Consider the following 14,714-nt stretch of genomic DNA (forward strand, 5'->3'; position numbering starts at 1 on the left):
AGAAGTAGATATCAAACAGGATATGACCAAGGACTGAACCCTGTGGTACTCCACTTGTCACTGGTTTGAAGTCAGATTTGGAGTCTGCAACTTTTACAATGTGGTTTCTGTCAGTGAGCATGTTGGCAACCCATCTTATGATGTATAGATTTATACCCAGTTTAGTGAGTTTATCTATAATTCCAGAATGGGGGATGGTGTTGAAGCCTTGGAGAGGTCAAGATAGGCTGTGTGAACCACCTTAACCTCGTCAACGGCTTTGGTGACTGTTTCAAAGAAGTCGATCAGGTTCAGGGGGCATGCTCTGCCTTTCACAAACCTGAACTGGGTGGGGTCCAGAGTTTGGAAGTTACCACTATCTTTGTTTATGAGTTCCATGATGATACATTCCATGGTCTTGCAGACCAGGCTCTTCAGGCTAATAGGGCGATAGTTCCAGGGGTCTGTGGTGGCTCCCCCTTTGTGGAGTGGGATAACTGTTGCTGTGCACCATTCAGTGGGCACAAAGCCTGAAGTAAGGCTATGACTGAACATGGTTCTTAGGTAGGGAGCCAGTTTGTTCTGAAGTTCATGTAAAATGCATCCTGGGATGTTGTCCGGTCCCATGGATGCTGTGTTCCTGGTTTTAAAGACTGCAGTTTTTACCTGTGTAGTCATGATTACAGGGACTTTGCATTCTTCTGTTATAGATGTGGGCCCTATAGGGGGTGAGAAGAGGGTAAGGTTAGCACTGAACCTATCAGCCAGGATGCTGGCAATATCAGTTGGTTCTGTAATTTTTGTGTCATTGTACTGTAAATGAGAGAAGATCTGAGTGTTGCCATTGAGATTCTTGACATAGCTATAGAATGCTTTGTGGTTGTCCTTAGAATTAGTGGCAACCTTGTTTTCATAGCTAGCTTTGGAGGATTTTATGAGGGATCTCAGCTTCTTACTGAGGCTGAGCAGGGAGCCCCTTCACTCATAGGATTTTACTGTCTTTTGAAACAGTTTCTTCCTTCTGTTGTAGAGTTTGTTTATAGCAGGAAATCACCAGATTGACTTCCTTTTTTTGGAGGATAGCATCTTGGTTCTGTTAGAGATAGCACAATCCATGCACTCATGTAAGTGCTTATCGAGTGCATTTTTGTAGGATTCAGCAGTCATAACTGTATTGTACATCTGTATGGGTGTCATGAAGTTCACCATTTCTGTCTTGAGAAGCAAGAAATTGGCTTTGGAGAAATTTTTTACAGTGGTTTAATTAATGGGGGGTGGAGGGCGGGATGTGGATATCTATGGTGATCACCTTATGGTCGGATCTGACCAATGAGGAGTTGACTTCGCGTGTGGATCACCGGTCACTCATGTTGGTAATGACTAGGTCTAGGATATTGTTGCCCCTGGTGGGGTGTGGATAAGTTGATCCAGGGCATTGGCATTTATGAATTCTAGAAAGCATTGAGTGAAGGATTTGGTACATGTGTAGTTTTCATAGGTTCATAGGTAGGTACTAGGCTGTTGGCCCAAGGGCCTAAGTAAGCCTAGCCAACAAGGTTCCCTGGCTTATGGCACCCAAGAAAGTTAATTTACTGTGCCCCTGTTGAGCAGAGCCACAGGAGTGATCCTGGGATGTATTTCCTATTTTCCATCCACTCATCAAGATTTTTCTTGAAGAGTGCTAATGAGGAACTTTGCTTGACATAGATGGGTAGCTTGTTCCAGAGTATAGGAAGTCTCTGGGACAGAAATCTATCTCTCCAGCATGTCCTGTTTATTGTGGACAATGTTGAGGTCCCTAGAGCATGTAGCTCGGAGGGATTGGGATTTCTTTAGGTATAACATGTCCAACAGCTCTTGGTTTAATATAGCTTTATATGTTAGGCAGAGATCTCCTTGGAGTAGGCAATATGCTACAGAGTAAAGCTGGAGATTTTTGAGATGGTCAGTGTAGGGCATCTGTTTGAGGCCAGTAATCCTCTTTGTGAGGTACTTCTGTGGCCTTTCCAGCTGCTGCAGATGTCTTGTGAGGTACATTCCAAAAGGGGCATTGTACTCTATAATGGGTATAATGCGTGTCGAGTAGAGGGGAACAGTGACCTCTTTTTTCCTGGACGAGAACCCTTTTGTGATGAGGTGTGCCACATAGAAGGATTTCCTGACTACTGTGGCGATGTGATTATCAAAGGAGAGACTACTGTCCACCTGGATCCCAAGGTCTTTTATCACACATTCAGCGTTAAGTACACTGCCGTTTATGTGATAGTTCATGGGTACAGAGTTTTTAACAAAGGGGGTGACAATGCACTTTTTGGCATTGAGCTTGAGGCCATGTCTCTGGCACTAGGCATCTGTCTCAGTGAGGTCTTTCTGTAGGATGTCCACATCATTTGGGGATTCAACTATGGCTCCTAGTTTGCAGTCATCTGTGATCTTCATTAGCCAGAGGCCTTCTGTGTTAGCCTGTACTTCAGAGAAGTAGATACCAACAGGAGAGGTCCCTGGACTGAACCCTGTGGTACTCCACTTGTCACTGGTTTGAAGTCAGATTTGGAGTCTGCAACTTTTACAGTGTGGATTCTGTCAGTGAGCCAGTTGGCAACCCATCTTGTGATGTAATGATTTATACCTAGCTTAGTGAGTTTAGCTATAATTCCAGAATGGGGGATGGTGTTGAAAGCCTTGGCGAGGTCAAGATAGGCTGTGGGAACCACCTTACCCTCATCTACAGCTTTGGTGACTGCTTCAAAGATGTCAATCAGGTTCAGAAGGCATGATCTGCCTTTCACAGACCCGAACTGGGTGGGGTCCAGAGTTTGGAGGTTACCAATGTCTTTGTTTATGAGTTCCATGATGATATGTTTCATGGCCTTGCAGACCAGGCTCATCAGGCTAATAGGGTGATAGTTCCCAGGATCAGTGGTGGCTCCCCCTTTGTGGAGTGGGATAACTGTTGCTTTGCACCATTCAGTGGGCACAAAGCCTGACATGAGACTATGACTGAACATGGTGCTTAGGTGGGGATCCATTCATTCCGAAGTTCATGTAAAACGCAGCCTGGGATGTTGTCCAGTCCCATGGATACTGTGTTTTTGGTTTTAGAGAGTGCAGCTTTTACCTGCATAGATGTGATTACAGGGAGTCTGTATTCTTCCTGTATAGTTATGGGCCCTTTCAGGGGTGAGAGGGGGGTAAAGTTAGCACTGAACCTATCTGCCAGGATGTTGACAATAGCAGTTGGTTCTGTAATTTTTGTGCTGTTGAGCTGTAACTCAGAGCAGATCTGGGTGTTGCCATTGAGATTCTTGACATAGCTGTAGAATGCTTTGTGGTTGCCCTTAGAATCAGTGGTGATTTTGTTTTCATAGCTAGCTTTGGAGAATCTTATAAGGGATCTCAGCTTCTTAGTGAGGCTGACCATGGAGCTCCTCCACTCATAGGATTTTACTCTCTTTTGCAACAGTTTCTTCCTTCTGTTGTAGAGTTTGTTTATGGCAGGGGACTACCAGATTGTTTTCCTTTTTTTTTTGAGGATAGCGTCTTGGTAATGTTTGGGATAACACAAGCCATGCACTCGTGTAAGTGCTTATGGAGTGCACTTGTATAGGATTTGGCAGTCATAACTGTATTGTCCATCTACGTGGGTGTCATGAAGTTCGCCACTTCTGCCTTAAGAAGCATAAAGTTGGCTTTGGAGAATTTTTTTACTGTAGTTTCCTTAATGGTGGGTGGGGTGGGATGCGAATATCTAGGATGATTAGCTTATGGTTGGATCTGACCAATGAGGAGTTGACTTCAGGTGTGGAACACCGGTCACTCATGTTGGCAATGCCTAGGTATAGGATATTGTTGCCCTGGTGGGGGTGTGGATAAGTTGATCCAGGGCATTGGAATTTATGAATTCCAGAAAGTGTTAAGTGAAGGAGTTGGTACAAGAGTAGTTTTCCCAGTTAATGGTGCTTTAGTTGAAATTGCCCATTATTAGGGTGTTTGGTTGAACCCTAATATTTTCCAGTATATCAAGAAAAGAGGAGTGGGAATCATGGGGCATGGTGGGGGATCTGTAGCAAGCTACAATTTAGATTGCAGTTTTGCCCAGAGTTAGTTGCACTTGGATAACCTCGGATGCATTATGCTGCGCAACTAGCCTGGAGGTGTGGATAGCCTTAATGAATATGGGCAAACCTCTGCTTTTGTTGTTCCGGTCAAGGTTGTATAGCCAAAAGATGTGGTATCCATTATAGCCTTGTAATGCAGGGCTGCTCTCTGGAAACCTGAACCAGGTCTCAGTCACTGCACAGATATTGATGTTCTCCATTTTAAGGAGTGCCACGAATGAGTGCATTTTGAGGTTTAGACTTCAAGCATTGAGTAGCATTACCCTCAGTTTTTGCTTGCCTGAACCTGTTATGGTGGTGAATTTGTCATTTGAACCTTGCCTAAAAAAGGCACTACAGGGGTGCAAAAGCCTTAGCCAGTATCCAGAATCCCAGGGGCAATAGTAGCAGACCATATCTGGCAAAGCATCGTGGCCTGTCGACCATGTCATCCCAGGCAGACAGATACTGGATCCCCATAGAATGACACCAGAAGCTTAGCCAATTGTTGAAGTCAATCATTTTGTCCTTGTACTGCTGTGTCATTCTGGGTGATGGCAGGATGCTACTCAGGGCTAGAGTCATACCTGCCTGGACTACAAGATTGGTTAGATAATGATAGTGATGAAGTAAAATACCTATTACTTCTGAACATGTATAAATTCCCATTTGCTTATTCTATCAAGGTCTCAAGTGAATGGTAGTAATATTTGGAATGTGCACTTGGTTTTTGTTGTGTCAGGGATTATCCCTGATTGGTTGGGAATGATGGACTTGTGTTTTTTTAGCAGCCTCCACCCCCTCTCTTCTGTACCTTAACACTCTCTCTCCCCCATCCTCTATAGCAACCCCTTTTGTCTAGCACCCACTTTTCCCTTGTTTTACTCCAACTAACTCCCTCTCATATCAGCCTGCAATATTAGACCTGTCCACTAGGTGGCACCCTTAACCCAGCCACATATCCTTCTTATCGTCTCTTATGCCTAGCTACTTACCTTAATTTCTCCTGTAGTACGAGAATTGCTATTTAGTCCTCCCAATTTACCCTTTACTACTACTGTCTACAACTTCCTTTTTAGGCTCACTTCTCACTGTACTTTACCCATGTCTGACTTTTCCAACTTACCTTCTGGAGTCAGTCCTGCTGATTTTTTCTTCTATAACTTCTTCAGTATCTGTCTCTACACGCTCCGTTCGCCCTGCGGGCACACTCCACTCCCCACCCTACCCTCAATTCCCACCCATCCGAGGGGTCCTACTCTTATGCTTACTAGCCACACCTCTTCCTCTTCGCATTACTCTCTAGACACTTTACCATTGGCCATCTTATCTCATATCTGCCTTGTCTTACCACTCCCCTTCAGTCTTACCACACCCTCCTCCTTTCCCACATCCTCACCCTATATACTTCCATACCTACATACAGACATCCAATAGTTAATCATTCCCAATGTATAAGCCACCCACCCCATTATATGTCCTACTTTTATTCACACTTTTACCACTACCTCATTTAACTTTTGCCTACTTACTCACCTCCTATGAACACCCACTATATCCACACCGTCACTACCCTAATAAGCAAACCAACTCTCCATCCCTACCAGTCCTTTATAACCATGGACATATAACATCTTCACCCAGCTACCTACTTGCGAAGTATCATAGAATACTACACATTAAATATAACATTCTAAATCTCAGGAAAGCTCTACTTCTATACAGCAGATTCCCTAACCCAAGCTATCTTGGACTACTCCTCTCATTAAAGGATGGTGACATTCACCCTAACCCAGGCCAACAACAACTCCTATCACTCTCCATAACCACAATCAATCAACTATTTATTCCCTTACTAAACCATCTAACTCCCTCCTAATTGGTCATCTTAATATACGTAGCATTAACAACAAAGTAACTCAACTCCAAGCTCTATTAGAAGTCTACTCCTTTGACATTCTCTGCTTAACAGAAACATAGCTAAAACCTGTAACCAAAGGCAATGAAATCATCCCACCTGGATAAAATATCCAGAGACTTGACCAAGTAGCCAAGAAGGCTGGTGGGGTTGCTATTATATTTAAATCTGGCTTACAATTAACCACATACAACTGTAAACTATCTGTAGATTCCAATGCAGAAATTCTCATCTCCAAACTTCAACTTAATGCCAAATCCATCTATATTATCTGTATGTATCTATCTCCTGGTAATAACATTTCCACCATGGAAAATATCCTTTGCTGGCTATCCCAACACCTGCCCCAAGAAACCATAATCCTAGGTGATATAAACATAGACTGGAACTGCTATTGTAGCAGCGTCCCTACCACCCACATTAACCTATATGTTTTTTCACAAACCATTACCTCCCCCACCAGGATAAATAAAGCTAACAAGAAAGCAAGCATATTAGACTGGATTCTCATAAACAGTCATCCTCACATTTATGATTCTGGAACCCTCCCTGATGATATAAGTACCCACTCACTTACCTACATCATCAGGCATAAAGCCAATGCTCCCATTCCAACCACTATCAGAAATATCAGATCCAAAAAGAACTTTAACCCTGAACTATTCCAAAAGGAACTAAGAGCATGCAATTGGTCTCCTTTAAAACACCTCCCTTTAGAAGAAGCCATTAAATACTTTAATTCTAACTTCCTAGCCAATCTTAACTACCATGCTCCAACCAGATTGATTAGAATTAAAAAAAAATTCTGCCCCATGGCTTTCAAAAGAAAGCAAACACAAAATCCATCTCAGAAATAAATATTGGGCCAAATGGAGAATGACTAAAAACCCTGTAGACCAACAAACCTTTAGACAGTTAAGAAATGACACTAAGAAAGCTACACTCTCTGATAAAAGAAACTACTACCTACAATTTCAACAAGCTAACCACAACAACCCACAAAAATTCTGGGCAAGCATTAACCAATTACTCCATCAAGGTCAATCCACTACACGAAACCCTCAAAATACAGACCAGGAAAATCCCATGCATACAGCCAATACCTTTAATACATTTTTTACTGATGGAATCCAAACACTAGCTGTTCAGCTATCACCTAATACCTTCACTTTACCTACCTATAACTTAACCCCACCCCCTCCTTTTCATTTCCAACCTGTCCCAACAACATATATTCTAACCCTTATACAAAAATGTAAACCATGCTCTCCTTCAGCAGACCAACTGTGACAACTGGGGAGAGATGGGTGAAGGCTGCCAGTGTAGTAAAATAGAATTTGATATATAATTCAATAGACTGTATAAATAAATGTAAAATACAGGCTTGTGTTTTTAAATGAAAGAAAAACATTGTAAAATGTGGGATCTCCTTTATTTGATCTACAGACCAGTTGATAGAAACTCATTTCGTCGAAGTCTCATTTGATCAAAAAACAGTATTCAAGGCATAATACTGGGATTTGTCCCCATCCCCAATATCGTGGAACCCTGGTGTTGATATATATAGTCAGGGGGTGTGGGGGGCAAAGCCCCCCCACATTGCAGGTTGTGGGGGTGAAGGCCCCACTTATTTTCATTTAAAATGTGTACTTTTTGTTTTCTTTTCTTCTTTTAAACAAAAATAGGGGGCTTCGCCTCACCATACCCCCCAATGCCCCCACCCCCCGACTATATATATATATCAACTCCAGGGTCGCACGATATTGGGGAGGGGGACAAATCCCAGTATTATGCCTTGAATACTGGTTTTAGATCAAATGAGACTTCAACTAAATGAGTTTCTATCAGATGGTCTGTCGATCAAATAAAGGAGATCCAAAATGTGAACTTCAAGATTGTTACAACATTGCATCCTTGCTGTAAGGGCTGGCTGAAGACATTCTGTCTATTGTGTTAACTAAGGACTAACTGCTAGAATGTATATATGAAATGCCTTTTAGTGTTGTATTCTCCTGAGCAGGTGTTAGCTTGCTAAATAATGTAAATGAAGTTTCTATTAGCATGGAAACTCAGAGAAGGTGTCAAGGTGATGCAGTATGAATACTGGGAAAAACTAAGTGTCAAAAATGATGTAATCTGGGGAGGACCCAAATAGATGTTTGTTAGTGATGTTTTATAAACTGTGTCTCAGAGAGATATATAGAGAACATTTTGATCTTGGATATCTAACTTATCAGCACTCTGTCTTATGCTCACATGTAAGATTTTAGCACTGTGATTTCTTGTAGGAATAGTTAATTCTAGTAAAGATTAATTACGTATTTTTCTTTGAAATCAGACCTGTCTGACTGTACTATTTTAAGTTTCTGTGTGATTTCTGAACTCTTAGATATCTCTATGGTGTAGTAGTTTTGTCTTGTGTTTTAATTATTTATTATTACATATTTTTAAAACCTTCTACCTGTGGCTGATTTGTGTAGAGATAAGCTCTAGAATAGATTGCATATTTATAGAGGTTATTGTAAAAGACCACTCTAAAGTGACTGTTAGTCATACTACCATTGGATAATAATATTGCACAGTAATAATTGGACACCTTTTTAAGGGCCTTTTAGTAGCTGATATTATTAACTGTGTGGTAGCAGTAATTACTACTGTATAGTCTGGGTAAAGGGGCACAGCTGGAGAATCTGTGTCAGCTTTTCCCAGGAGTGTCTGTGAAGTTGTATAAATACTTATCTCAAAGTGTGTGTGTGTTGTGTCAGCTACTTGGCAGGGGCATGAAGCACTGGTTGGACAGAGAGGGTACTGGAGGTTTTAGCTTGCCCAGTTATGGTGAGACCTGGACCCTATAGCTGTGCCAGTGGGGAGTCTTATTGGGGACCTGGTGAGCAAGGGAGCAACCAGCCCCAGACTGACTGTGATCTCTGTGCGCACTTAAGGGAAATTGTACTTTACTGTGTGTATTAGTTATCCTTTTCTCTTCTAGGAGATGACCTCCCTGGTGTTAGTGGTGTGGATTGAGGCTCCTTGATTGCTGGGCCAGGGCACAGTTGTCAGAAGTGGTTTGGCAGTGGTGGGATCTACTTCACATACTAATTGGCTTGTAGTGGTGTGGGGTAGAGCAAATTCATGTAGCTTATGTACAGTGATCTCTAAAAGTGTTTTGTACTCTAAAACAGCCACACAGTGTATACTCAAGAGTTCAGATCACAATTGTTTTATTTCTTTTGTTAGCTTAGTGTTAGTCAGAGTGAGCAGGCAGCATGTCAGCAGAAGAGTATGGAAAGGTGACAAGGAGCCAGCTGGCAGAGATGTGCCAGGCTAGGCGACTGGTGCATGGAAACCTGACTAAAGCAGACCTGATTGCAGCCTTGATTACAGCTGCATCAGAAAACAGCAGCCTGAAGGGCAGTCAGACTGACAGTGGAGATACAATATCCTGGGAGAATGGACAGCTCAACCTTTCTGCAGTGGACTTAAAAATCCAGCTGGAGCTAAAGAGACTTGTGTTGGAGGCCAGGTATATGGAACTAGAAGCAGTTGAGAAAATGAGGAGTCTACAAGTTGAGGAAAATGAATGGCAGAGGAGGCATGAGAGGGTAATGCTGACTCTTCACCAGAGTCATGGAGGTAATGTGGAAGGGAGTAACTGTACCCCAGGAGCACAAAAGGTCAGTAAAGTTCTTCCACAGTTTAAAGAGGGGGATAATTTTGATAGCTTCATTCATATGTTTGAGTGGGTATGTATACAGTATGAAGTTGACCAAAGGCTCTGGGTACGGTTCCTGACCCCCTTACTCCAAGGTAAAGCTGTAACTTCTTTAGCAAAAATGCATGCACTGACTGTTTTGATTATGCTTCTGTAAAAATACATTTATTTGAATGTTTTAAGCTAACACCTGAAATGTATAGGAAAGAGTTTCATGAGCATAGACGCAAGGCAGATGAAAATGTATGGGAATATGTTGCTGAACTAAGCACTTATTTTCATAGCTGGGTGAGTGGATGTCAGGTCACCACTTTTGAAGGGCTGGCAGACCTTTGGTAAGGGAACAAGCCCTTTGCACTTTGCCTGAGGACATGTGGATCTGGTTAGCTGATAAACAGTGTGCTACTTCAGAGGAGTTGGGGAAGAAGGGAAACCTATACCTAGGAATGGGACCCCCCAGTACTGCTCATGGGACTAAAGGAACCCATGGTGGGCAGCACAGACTGCCCCAACAGAATCCACCAGTAGCAGGGGAAACCACTAGTCCAGGTACATGTCCAGGAGCGAGGGTTAAATGTTTTGAATTCAACCAGTGGGGCCATGTGGCATAAAGATGTCCATGGAGGCAAGGTGGGGTACCAAAGGTGAGGGAGCCAGTAAGTGGTAAAGACAAAATGCCAAAAGTGTGTTGTCTTGAGACAACAGGGGTATGGAACTACCATCCTGCAGATGTCCTGAGAGGGAAGGATTTGGATGAGGCAGTACTATGTACTTATGCAGTTACATGCAGTGAGGCTAGGAGACAAGCATGTGGGTCTTTTAGCCTGGGGACACACATTCAGACTGCATACTTGCAGCCAGGACTGCTGAGGTGGTTACTTCAGGGAGTAAGCTATACTGTAGCAGTGAGACTGAATGCGAGCCACAGCTGCTTGTGGGTACTGATGTTCCCTTGGACAGGGTAACTGCAAAGGTAGAGGTGAGTAGTAGAACCCAGGCTGACAGGGAGGCACCACTGTCAGAGGATGCCAGACTTCCTGTGGAAGGGGAGCTGGGAAGGGTTACCAGGAGAGACTTGAGACAGGCTCAGCTCTCAAACCCTACATTGCAAGTCCTGAGGCAGGCATGTATGGAGGCACCTGATTCTCAAGGGAAGGGGGAATCTGTATACTGGAACAAAGGGTTACTGTACAGAGAGTTGACCCCTGAGAGAGAGCTAGAAGGTGAGAGAGTACAGCAGTTGGTAGTGCCTAGAGCTTACCATCTGGCGCTTCTAGCCATAGCCCATGATATTCCCTTTGCAGGTCATATGGGCATAAAATGTACAAAGAGGCATATTATGCAAAACTTCTATTGGCCTGGAATTTCCAGAGATGTAACAGGGTACTGCAGGACCTGTGAGCAGTGCCAAAAGGTAGGCAAGGCAGGAGACATGATGAGAGCTCCTTTGATGCCTTTGCCTGTGATACAGGAGCCATTTCAGTGGGTAGCTATGGATATTGTGGGTCCTCTGAGTACCCCAGGTTCCACAGGGAAAAAGTATATCCTAGTGATTGTAGATTATGCTACACAATATCCTGAGGCAGAGAAGGTGGCAAATGCTTTGCTAGACATTTTCAGCAGGGTAGGTTTCCCAAAGGAAATACTGTCTGACAGAGGTGCCAATTTTATGTCAGACCTGCTGGCTTGTCTGTGGAAGTCCTGTGGGTGATGCACATGAAGACCACCCCCTACCATCCCCAGACTAATAGTCTTGTTGAGAAGTTAAACTCTACAATCAAGTCCATGCTACGGGCATTTGCAGATCAATTTAAGTGGGAGTGGGACAACTATTTGCTCCATCTGTTATTTGCTTACAGTGAGGTTCCCCAGGAATCCACAGGTTTTTCACCCTTTGAGTTGCTGTATGGGTATAGGGTGAAGGGGCCTCTAGATTTAATTTGAGATGAGTGGGAAGGTGAGTGTGAGTCTCACAAGGAGTCTGTTGTGGCATATGTCCTGAACCTCAGGACAAGGATCAGGGAACTCATGGGCCTGGCCCAGGAGAACCTGGCAGAAGCCCAACAACAGAAAAAGGTGTGGTATGACAGGAATGCTCGAGCTTGAGAGTATGCTGTAGGGCAGCAGGTGATGGTTCTCATTCCTGTCAGACACAACAAGTTGCAAGCAGCTTGGGAGGGACCCTGCAAGGTGGTAAGAAAGGTAAGGATTTTAACTACATGGTGGAAAGAGCTAAGCAGATGGCAGGGGCACAAATTGTACCATGTTAACAGGATGAAACCTTACCATGATAGGGAGTCCCTTGTGCTGAGCATTTGCAGTGGATTGCAGGAGGAGTCTGAGAGAGATATTGTGACTGATCTCCTCAGTGAGACTTGGGCTGACACCTCAGGGGAAGGGGTAGCAATGTCCCAGCGGCTATCTCCTACCAAGGTTTGAGAAATCCGAGCAGTGTTGCAGGAGCTTGGGGGCATGTTCACCAAGAAACCAGGGAACACCCACCTGGTACAGCACCAGGTGGATGCAGGACCCCAAAGGCCTATCAGGCAGGCCCATTATAGGGTGCCTGAGAGAGTCAAATAGACTCTGAGGGAGGAGGTACAGGAGATGTTGAAACTAGTGGTGATTCAAGAGTCCAACAGTCCCTGGGCCTCACCAATGGTATTGGTGCCAAAGAAGGATGGCAGCACTAGGTTATGTGTGGATTACAGGAAATTAAATAGTCACACAGAGTCAGATGCTTACCCCATGCCTAGTACAGATAAGTTCCTAGAGCAGCTGGGTGGGGCTACGTATCTTACAACCATTGATCTTACCAAGGGTTACTGGCAGGTGCCCTTGACTCCCAGTGCTAGAGAGAAGTCAGCCTTTGTGACTTTTTTTGGCTTGTATGAGTTCACAAAGATGCCCTTTGTGATGACGAATGCCCCAGCTACTTTCCAGAGGCTGGTAGATCATATCTTAGCAGGAGCAGGAAGGTTTGTCCTTGCTTACATGGATGATATTGCTATCTACAGCCATTCCTGGCAAGAGCACCTTCAGCATGTCAGGGAAGTGCTAAGCAGACTACAGAGGGCAGGGATGACCATTAAGCAGAGCAAATGTCAGGTGGGTATGGCAGAATTCTCCTACCTAGGACATAGATTTGAGAGTGGTAAGATAAGGCCAGAACCTGCCAAAGTGAAAGCTATTCAGGCATGGCCTGCACCTGTTACCAAAAAGCAGGTGAGGGCATATCTTTGGGACTGCAGGGTACTACAGAAAGTTCATTTCCAATTATAGTACCATAGCTGCTCCCCTCACAGACCTAACAAGGAAGAACAGGCCAGATAAGGTACTGTGGACCCCAGCATGTGAGCAGGCATTTCAGAAGCTTAAGGAAGCTTTGGGAGGATCCCCTGTTTTAGCCAGTCCAGACTATAGCAAAAAAATTGTTGTGCAGGTGGATGCTTCAAACTATGGCAGGGGGGGCTGTTGCCAGATTTCTTCAGAGGGAGAAGAACACCCAGTGGTTTACCTCAGTAATAGGCTCCAGCCCAGGAAGGAATGCTATGCAGCTGTAGAAAAGGAATGTCTAGCCATAGTGTGGGCACTACAAAAATTTCAGCCTTATCTGTATGGAAGAAAATTCACTGTGATGACAGATCACAACCCTCTAACATGGTTAAACAGAGCCAGTCAGCAAAATACCAAGTTGCTAAGATGAAGTCTGGGGTTGCAAGCATATGATATGTCAGTGCAATACCGCAGTGGGAGTAGCAATGCCAATGCAGATGGGCTCTCAAGACAGGGAATGGGGTGAGGCACACCCAGATAGACATGACACTCTCAAGAGATGTTTCTTAAGGGGCACTTGAAAAACTTGCTTGAGTTCCCTGGGGGGGTGACGATTGGGGACAAATAGGCGAATAATTCTATCAACTGTATAAATAAATGTAAAATACAGGCTTGTGTTTTTAAATGAAAGAAAAACACTGTAAAATGTGAACTTCAAGGTTGTTACAACATTGCCACCTTGCTGTAAAGAAAAAATAAGTCAAGCCTTTCAAATTTGTCTTTTGAAACTGAAGTGATTTTATGACATTCTTTGATCTTTAAAGGTGATTCCGGTCAGGCTGGCTGAAGACATTCTGTCTATTGTGTTAACGAAGATCTAATTGCTAGAGTGTATATGTGAAATGCTTTTAGTGTTGTATTCTCTTGTGCAGGTGTTAGCTTGCTAAATAATGTAAATGGAGTTTCTATTAGTCTGGGAACTCAGAGCAGGTGTCAAGATGATGCAATATGAATACTGGGAAAACCTAAGTGTCAAAAATGATGTAATCTGTGGAGGACCCAGAGACATGTTTGTTAGTGATGTTTTATAAACTTTGTCTCAGAGAGAGATATAGAGAGCATTTTGATCTTGGATATCCAACATATCAGCAATCTGCCTTATGTTCACATGTACGTTTTTAGCACTGTGATTTCTTGTAGGAATAGTTAAAGCTAGTAAAGATTAATTAGGTATTTTTCTTTTAAATCAAACCTGTCCTACTGTATCATTTTAAGTTTTTGTGTGATCTCTGAACTCTTAGATATCTCTGTGGTGCAGTAGTTTTGTCTTGTGTTTTAATTATTTATTATTAAATATTTTAAAAACCTTCTACCTGTGGCTGATTTGTATAGAGATAAGCTCTAGAATACATTGCATATTTATAGAGATTATTGTAATAGGCCACTCTAAAGTAAGCCTTGACTGTTAGTCATACTATCATTGGATAATAATATTGCACAATAATAATTGGACACCCTTTTAAGGGCCTTTTAGTAGCTGATATTATTAACTGGGCTGTGGCAGTAATTACTACCATATAGTCTGGGTAAAGAGGCACAGATGGAGAATCTGTGTCAGCCTTTCCCAGGAGTGTCTGTGAAGTTGTATAAATACTTATCTCAAAGTGTGTGTGTGTTTGTGTGTTGTGTCAGCTACTTGGCAGGGGCACAAAGCACTGGTTGGACAGAGAGG

Source organism: Protopterus annectens, chromosome 15.part0 (assembly GCF_019279795.1).
Source record: "Protopterus annectens isolate FY-2018-M chromosome 15.part0, PAN1.0, whole genome shotgun sequence".
Taxonomy (NCBI): domain Eukaryota; kingdom Metazoa; phylum Chordata; order Ceratodontiformes; family Protopteridae; genus Protopterus; species Protopterus annectens.